The sequence below is a fragment of the Pongo abelii genome, chromosome 5 (assembly GCF_028885655.2).
Source record: "Pongo abelii isolate AG06213 chromosome 5, NHGRI_mPonAbe1-v2.0_pri, whole genome shotgun sequence".
Lineage (NCBI taxonomy): Eukaryota > Metazoa > Chordata > Mammalia > Primates > Hominidae > Pongo > Pongo abelii.
The window spans coordinates 115,767,522-115,776,085 of NC_071990.2; the positions used below are offsets into that span (position 1 = coordinate 115,767,522).

The window sequence follows — 8,564 nt, forward strand, 5'->3', positions numbered from 1 at the left end:
TTAATCTGATAGGTTTTCCTTTATAGGTTACCTGGTGCTTCTGTCTCACAGCTCTTAAGATTCTTTCCTTCATCTTAAATTTGGATAACCTGATGACAATGTGCCTATGCAAACATCTTTTTGTGATGAATTTCCCAGGTGGTTTTGTGCTTCTTGTGTTTGGATGTCTAGGTCTCTAGCAAGGCCGGGGAAGTTTTACTCAGTTATTCCCCCAAATATGTTTTCCAAGCTTTTAGAAATTTCATTTCTCAGGAACACTGATTATTTTTAGGTTTGGTTGCTTAACCGAAATCCAAGACTTCTTGGAGGGTTTGTTCATATTTTCTTGTTCTTTTTTCTTTGTCTTTGTTAGATTGGGCTAATTTGAAGACCTTGTCTTTAAGCTCTGAATTTCTTTCTTCTACTTGTTCAATTCTATTGCTGACACTTTCCAGAACATTTCACATTTCTACATGTGTGTCCAAAGTTTCCTGAATTTTTGATTGTTTTTTCTTTAAGCTATCTATTGCCTTGAATATGTCTCCTGTCACTTATTGTATCATATTTTGGATTCCCTTGCACTGGACTTCACCTTTCTCTAGTCCCTCCCTGATTAGCTTAATAACTAACCTCTTGAATTCTTTTTCAGGTAGATTGGGGATTTCTTCTTGCTTTGGATCCATTGCTGGTGAACTAGTGTGATTTTTTTGGGGGTAGAAGAGCCTCAATTTGTCATATTATCAGGGTTGCTTTTCTGGTTCCTTCTCATTTGGGTAGGCTATGTCAGAGGGAAGGTCTAGAGGTGAAGGCTGTTGTTCAGATTCTTTTATCCCACAGGGTGTTCCCTTGATGTAGTACTCTCCTCCTTTTCCTACAAATGTGGCTTCCTGTGAGCCAAACTGCAGTGATTGTTGTCTCACTTCTGGGTCTAGCCACCCAGCGAGTCTACCTGGCTCTAGGCTGGAGGCTGTCTGCCCAGAGTTCTGTGATGTGAACCATCTATGGGTCTCTCAGCCATGGATACCAGTGCTTGTTCCCATGGAAGTGGCAGGAGGTGCAATGGACTCCATGGGGGTTCTTAGCTTTGGTGGTTTAATGTTCTATTTTTGTTCTGGTTGGCCTCCTGCCAGGCAGTGGCGCTTTCCAGAGAGCATCAGCTGTGGTATTATGGGGAAGAACCAGTGGTGGGCGGGACCCTAGAACTCCCAAGATTATATGCCTTTTGTCTTTCACTACCAAGGTGGGTAGGGAAGGACCATCAGGCGGGGGCAGGGCTAGGTGTATCTGAGCTCAGATTCTCCTTGGCTGGTCTTGCTGCGGCTGCTTTAGGGGATGGGGGTGAGATTCCCAGGTCACTGGAGTTGTGTACCTAGGAGGATTATGGCTACCTCTGCTGACTCATGCAGGTTGTCAGGGAAGTAGGGGAAAGCCGGCAGTCACAGGCCTCATCCGGCTTCCATGCAAACTGAAGGGCTGGTCTCATTTCCCGGTGCCCAGCCAACAGCCCCTAGACTGTTTCCAGGTGGAGAGCCACAGAGGCTTGAAAACTTGCCCCAGGTTATCCGCCTCCCAGCTGGGAAAGAAAAGGGGCTTGGTTCTTCCCCTGCCCTTGGAGTTTGCACTCTGGATTTGTGCCTTCCTCTGAGTTACTGCCAGAAGGCTTCTCACTCTATTCAAATGGTTACAAAATTCAGCTAGAGATTTGCTTCTTCCTGTGTGGTTTTACCCCCTGCTTCTCTCCCGTTGGATCCCTGTGGTGCCAGGCAGGAATGGTCTGCTAGGGGACCCAGCGAGTTCCCCGGGTCTTTCTGCTGCTTCGTCTACCACTGTATTTTGCATGGCTTCCAAATGTACTCAGCTCCAGGTAAAGTCAGAAACTTCTCCTGCAAACAGACCTTCAGCTTCTCCAGTGGGGGTGTGTGTTTGAGAGAGGAGGGTCTCCCTTTCCCACTTCCGCAATTGGGGCACTTACAGTTTTGCAGGGGTGTCTCCTGTGTCCTGCAGGAGCAGTCTGCTTCCTTCAGAGGGTCCGTGGGTCCTCTCAGGATTGCTGGTTTGTTCTTGCTGTCGATATGGAGTTAAAATTCACCATGTGAGCTGCCTGGTGCTCTGTCCGGAGCTTCAATCTAGTCCTGCCTCCATCCGCCATGATCTCTCCTCTAATCCAAAGTGTAAAATACTTTTTAAAACTTACCAAAAAGTATGTATTGCCTAATTTGTTCCTATATATTTATTGAGGCAATAAGTGTAAGATATTTATTTTCTATTGTGTTCTATTGTAAGAACAGATAATATAAGATCCATCCTCTCCACATATCTTTAAGTATATAGTACAATATTCTTAGCCGTAAACACAGTGTTGAACAACAGACCTCAAGAACTTATTCTGATGATGATTATTGCAGTGCTTATCTTTATTGTCTAATAATGTCTGCACAGAGTAGGTCCTCCACAAATCTTTGTTCAAGAAATACAAGAAAATGCCTTTGATCCTCAGAGTCACAGAAGAAGATGATGCCTCGGCCTTTTTTGTGTTCTCTCAATCCACAAGTATATACCCACAATATACTACAGCATCTAGGACAGGAAGTTTCTATGTCAGGTACAAGGTACATAAGTTCTTAACGGGACTCCATCTTTTCTCTGAGGCAGAAGATAGACAACTGTCCAAAGGCATTTATTCAGTGCTGTGTGCTGTAGGACTTAAGGCTGTTGCTGCTGTCTTGTGATACAGCTACCTCCAATGAAAGGTGCTGCTTCTCTCTGAAATAGGAAGGACAAAAGAAGCAAGGCAACGCTTTCCCAAAGTTTAGGATTAGAATAGCAGAACATCTCTTTTTGAAGTACGGGCTAGGTAGAAAAAAGTGGTTCCTAAATGTTGTACACCTTTCAATTGATCTTAAATAGGAAGATCCTATGAGTACCAGGGACCATGTAAGTTTAGGGTTTTGATGCAACGAAAAACTCAGGACCTCAAGAAATTGTCTGATCTGTGCACTTCTGTCTTGAGGCAAGTACAATCTTATGGACACTGACAGACAGACTAACCTAACTAGCATCATAATATTCTGATGGCTAGTAGACTGATCTGCTTTACTGTTTATCATCAGCACATCAGTTTTCTGTTCCAAAGAACTGGGACTAAGTTGGTACACTTAGCTCTTTTGAATAAAGTGATAAAGATATGTTCTCTTTTTTTATGTCTCTGAACATCTGACCTACATTTTATCTTTTTGTTATGAAGTAGAAGAACATTTTATTCTACTTCAGGTTTATTTTGAGGGGAGATTACATCTCTATGTGCTATATGAACTTCAGTTTTTATTGGATCGACATGTAATTAAATATATTTTCATGGTGAACATCCTTTTATATATTTCAGTTCAGATACAGCTTAATTTTATAAAATGAATAAACTAAATCAATAAAGAGAGGGAAAATCGTTTTTAGCATTATAATTCTTTCTGTTTGAAGTTAGAGACAAGGTTATCTTCAGGACTTTAGTTCTCCAATCCAATAAGTTAGAAATGGTCTTTTTTAAATTAAAAAATGACTAATGTTTGATGTGATTTTAAATATTAACTCTTGTTAAAATGCTTATGCTTTGTTTTCATTCAAGTCTTAAACATATAATGTTTTGGATCCAGATCATGTGTTTTACACACTGGTTATTACCTAATGAATAAAAACAATGATGTCTGATTCTAAGATGGTCTCTCCCTTATTGATGACACGAAAAATCTTCTCAGTAATCTCATATTGTCCATTGAGATAAATACATAGGGTATAATTTCACTGGTCACACTAATTATTTAAAGCATGACATGAATTAGTACATGTGTATTTTGTCATCAGCATCATCAGCACCATCACTTCGTACACTGATATTGTCATAATTACCACTGTTGTCATTGCGAAGTTTTCCTTTTCTTCTTTCTCATCTTCCTCCTCCAGTTCACAAAAATCATCCTATCAAGATTTGCCAAAAAAATCCTTAATATCTACTTTAAGAGCAGTTAGTAACAGAAAACATTGTTTTATAAATTGATGTGTTCTGCTGAAAATTTTTAAAAGACATGTTCCCTTAAATAGCTAATGCATAAACTCTCTGTACTAGTTTTCTGTTGCTGTTAGTACCACAAACTCTGTGGCTTAAAACAACATATACCTATTGTCTCACAGTTTCTGTGAATTAGGAGTCCAAGTGCTGGTTACCTGAGCCCTTTTTTTTTGGATTGTATGAAATTGTAATCAAGGTGTTGGTGGGCCATGATATCACCAAAGGCCAGGGATCCTTTTCCAAGCTTGTTCAGGTTGTTGGCAGAATCCAGTTCCTTGCAACTGTAGAACTGAGGCTGCATTTTCTTTTTTTTTTTGTTTGAGATGGAGTCTCGCTCTGACGCCCAGGCTGGAGTGCAGTGATGCTATCTCGGCTCACTGCAAGCTCGGCCTCCTGGGTTCACGCCATTCTCCTGCCTCAGCCTCCCAAGTAGCTGGGACTACAGGCACCCACCACCACGCCTGGCTAATTTTTTATATTTTTAGTAGAGATGGGGTTTCACCATGTTAGCCAGGATGGTCTCGGTCTCCTGACCTCGTGATCCACCCGCCTTGGCCTCCCAAAGTGCTGAGGTTACAGGCCTGAGCCACCGCACCCGGCCTGAGGCCTGATTTTCTTGTCGGCTACTTGGGAACTACTCTCAGCTCTTAGAGCTTACCTGTTGTTCCTTGCCCTCTCCATAACACAGAAGTTTGTTTCACCAAGGCCAGCTAGAGAAACTCTCAGGTTCAAATATCTTCATGAACAGTCAGTCTTTTATAAGCACTCACCTGATGAGGTCAGGTCCATCCAGGATAATCTCTTTCAATTAAGTCAAAACTGACTGACTAGTAACCTATTCATTAGTGTGAAATCCCATCACATTCACACGTCCTGCCCACAATCAAGGAAAAGGAATCAGACAGGGTGTGATTCCTGAATCATACCAGAGGTTGGGAATCTTGGGAGCCATCTTTTAGTCTAGCACACTCTCTAACCTGCCTGTTAATTTTTTCAGCTCTTTCCTATAGACTTTGCTGTCTAATATGATAGGAGCCACATGTGCCTATTTCCATTGAAATTAAATAAAATTTAAAATTCATTTTCCTAGCTGTACTAGGCATGGTTCAAGTACTGAACAGTCAATGCAACTAGTGGCTGTCATGGTGCACAATGCAATTATAGATTATCTACCTTCAAAGGAAGTTGTGTTTGGGACTAAAGTGATAACAATTTGTATGGATTACCACTTCTATGTAACATAATTTTATTGTATTAACTCAGCAGACTAAAAATGAAAATTTTAGATTGTGCAGGCAGGCAAGAGGGGAAAATTTTTAAATAGTATTTTGATATGTGTTCAGTCACACCACAGAGGTGGTATTTTTTAGTCTACTCATAGCTCAGCCTCAGGAAGTCTCCTGCTATTGTTTCTGGTTTCTGCTGTGGCTAATTGTAATGAAAGAATAATTCTGTCACCACAAAAAGTCTTGTTGGACAGTGCTTCATAGAAGATCATTAAAAAGGTAGACTACCATCTAATGTGCAGCTACAACAGTTTTATGCAATGGAACATTCTCTGATGATGAAATCTATATCTATGCTGCCCAATATGGTAAGCATTAGCTACAGGTGGCTATCAAAGCACTGGAAATGTGGCTAGTGAGGGATTAAATTCTTAATTTAATTTTAATTATAAATTAATTAAATGATTTAAAATTTTAAATAGATAAAATAGATGTGCCTAGTGGTACATACATTGGGTAGCACAGATCTAGGCTATGACACATTTTCAATTATTGGAATCCTGCTACTTTGACATTGGCTCATAAATAAAATCTGAGAGCTTTTAGGTTGGTGGAAGGGAAATGGTTGGGTAGATTAGGAAGAGAATGTAATTCTCTTAACGTTTCATTATGTTTCAGACAATTTTTAAAGTCCAAGGAAAGAGGTTGAAAAGTAAAATCTCCTAGTTTTAGATCTTATTTTATATTCAAGTTAGTGTTTCATCTGTAGCAATTTGTCTGCCTTTAGAATGTTACAGCTTTATTCAGCTGGAATAAATTTTCTTACAATGTTTTCTCCTCACGTTGACTTGCCTTTTGCTTTGTTACATTTAATTATATCCCCCCTTAAGGAAGACGGGAGGGAAAACATCAAGTAAACATGTTCCAATGCAGAACTTGTTCTTCCCCAAAAGGTATAATTTGTAACTTAATAAACACAACCACATTGTGATTTAATTAACAAGTGATAGCAACAAAGAAAATAGTAAATCTGTGATTTATTTTAATGTGATGAAAATGGCAGATCTCTTTTAGATGAGAATTTAAAGTGAAGCAAAATCAAATTTAGCCCAGTGTTTCATTTCTAGATGTGCTGAAGTGCTGTCATAAAAACACACACTGCCTATCTCCATGGAATGTACCACCTATTTTTAGGAATGAAAATTTCCATCATCCTAATATGTTTAGGTATCATTTCCAGATGCTCAACTTCTCAGGAACTGGACCATACGTTGAAGCTCTGTGACACTCATGATAACTCTTTCTGTATTAACAATATGCAAACTCGAAGGCAACAATTCTAGTTAGACACAGACATTTCATAGTTGAGTTTCACTGTAGCTAGAGTTTGGCATTTCACCTATATATAGTCTGAAAAAAGAGAAGTCTCTGAAGTACTTCTGTTTGTGATGGGAGTCAGAGGGCAGGGGCTGATCTACTTTTGTTGTCTGTTTATGGGGCAGGATGACACAAGTCAAATGAAGTATAATGACCATGTATTACTAGGGAAGAAGGAAGCACAGAACTTGGTTCCATATGCACTATATATATTAGAGAACGCCAGTTTGGGCATTGTCTTGGATAGTTATATGTTCTAGTTCCAGTTACTAACCAGAAAGACAAAGAGAATGAACAGAAGCCCTGAAGAGTTCTATACTTCCCCTCATACCCAATAGCTAAGAAACATTTCCACATACCATCCTTTCCATGTCTTCAAGGCTTACATCTTTTCCTTGGAGCCACAGGGTAATACATATTGGAGGATGCTAATACACAGCAGGATAATGATGCTTTGAAATACCACGTAGAAATTCTTTCCTGGTAATTATTATTTTTTTCTTTCTGTCTTTCAAGAAACATTCCACCTCTCATATCAGGCTGTGAAGCTAAGACTTACTGCCATTGAAAATGAGAAGAGGAGAGTAGAGACAGCTGAGACCAAACACTTTGAGTCAACAGAAGGATTCAATTTAATCCTCCAACAAACAGAATGGCTGTAAGACAAGTTGCATTTGATTGGCAAGAACCAAACACTTGATGTGTCTGGAATTGGTGGGTTCTTGGTCTCACTGACTTCAAAAATGAAGCCACGGACCCTTGAGGTGAGTGTTACAGTTCTTAAAGGTGGCGTGTCTGGAGTTTGTTCCTTCTGATGTTCAGATGTGTTCAGAGTTTCTTCCTTCTGGTGGGTTCGTGTTCTCGCTGGCTCAGGAGTGAAGCTGCAGACCTCTGCGGTGAGTGTTACAGCTCTTAAGGTGGCGTGTCTGGAGTTGTTCGCTCCTCCTGGTGGGTTTGTGGTCTCGCTGGCTTCAGGAGTGAAGCAGCAGACCTTTGCCGCAAGTGTTACAACTCATAAAGGCAGCGTGGACCCAAAGAGCGAAAGAACAAACCTCCCACGGTGTGGAAGTGGACCAGAGTGGGTTGCCACTGTTAGCTCTGGCAGCCTGCTTTTATTCTCTTATCTGGCCCCACCCACATCCTGCTGATTGGTCCATTTTACAGAGAGCCGATTGGTCTGTTTTACAGAGAGCTGATTGGTCTGTTTTGACAGGGTGCTGATTGGTGCGTTTACAATTGCTGTGCTAGACACAAAAGTTCTCCACCTCCCCACTAGATTAGCTAGATACAGATGTCAACTGGTATATTTACAAACCCTGAGCTATACACAGAGTGCTGATTGGTGCATTTACAAACCTTGAGCTGGATACAGAGTCCTGATTGGTGCATCCACAATCCCTTAGCTAGACTTAAAGATTCTGCAAGTCCCCACCAGATTAACTAGATACAGAGTGCCGATTGGTGCAGCCACAAACCCTGAGCTAGATACAGGGTGCTGATTGGTGTGTTTACAAACCTTGAGCTAGATACAGGGTGCTGATTGGTGTGTTTACAAACCTTGAGCTAGATACAGGGTGCTGATTGGTGTATTTACAATCCCTTAGCTAGACATAAAGGTTCTCCAAGTCCCTACCAGATTAACTAGATACAGAGTGCCAATTGGTGCATTCACAAACCCTGAGCTAGACACAGGGTGCTGATTGGTGTGTTTACAAACCTTGAGCTAGATACAGAGTGCCGATTGGTGCATTCACAATCTCTTAGCTAGACATAAAGGTTCTCCAAGTCCCCACTAGACTCAGGAGCCCAGCTGGCTTCACCCAGTGGATCCTGCACCAGGGCCGCAGGTGGAGCTGCCTGCCAGTCCGGCGCCTTGCACCTGCACTCCTCAGCCCTGGTGGCCGGCACTGCTGGGGGATCCG

General features: G+C 41.2%; 1 long non-coding RNA gene across 1 annotated transcript; it reads right to left on the reverse strand.

Annotated features, from left to right (window-relative positions):
- Window positions 1-2,372: 2,372 nt before the first annotated feature.
- LOC129060043 (uncharacterized) lies at window positions 2,373-7,764 on the reverse strand. Its single transcript, XR_008526379.2, has 3 exons — window positions 7,002-7,764; window positions 3,880-3,948; window positions 2,373-2,742 (listed from the first exon to the last, which is right to left on the reverse strand). It is a non-coding gene; the product is annotated as an uncharacterized LOC129060043 (long non-coding RNA).
- Between the last annotated feature and the right edge of the window lie 800 nt (window positions 7,765-8,564).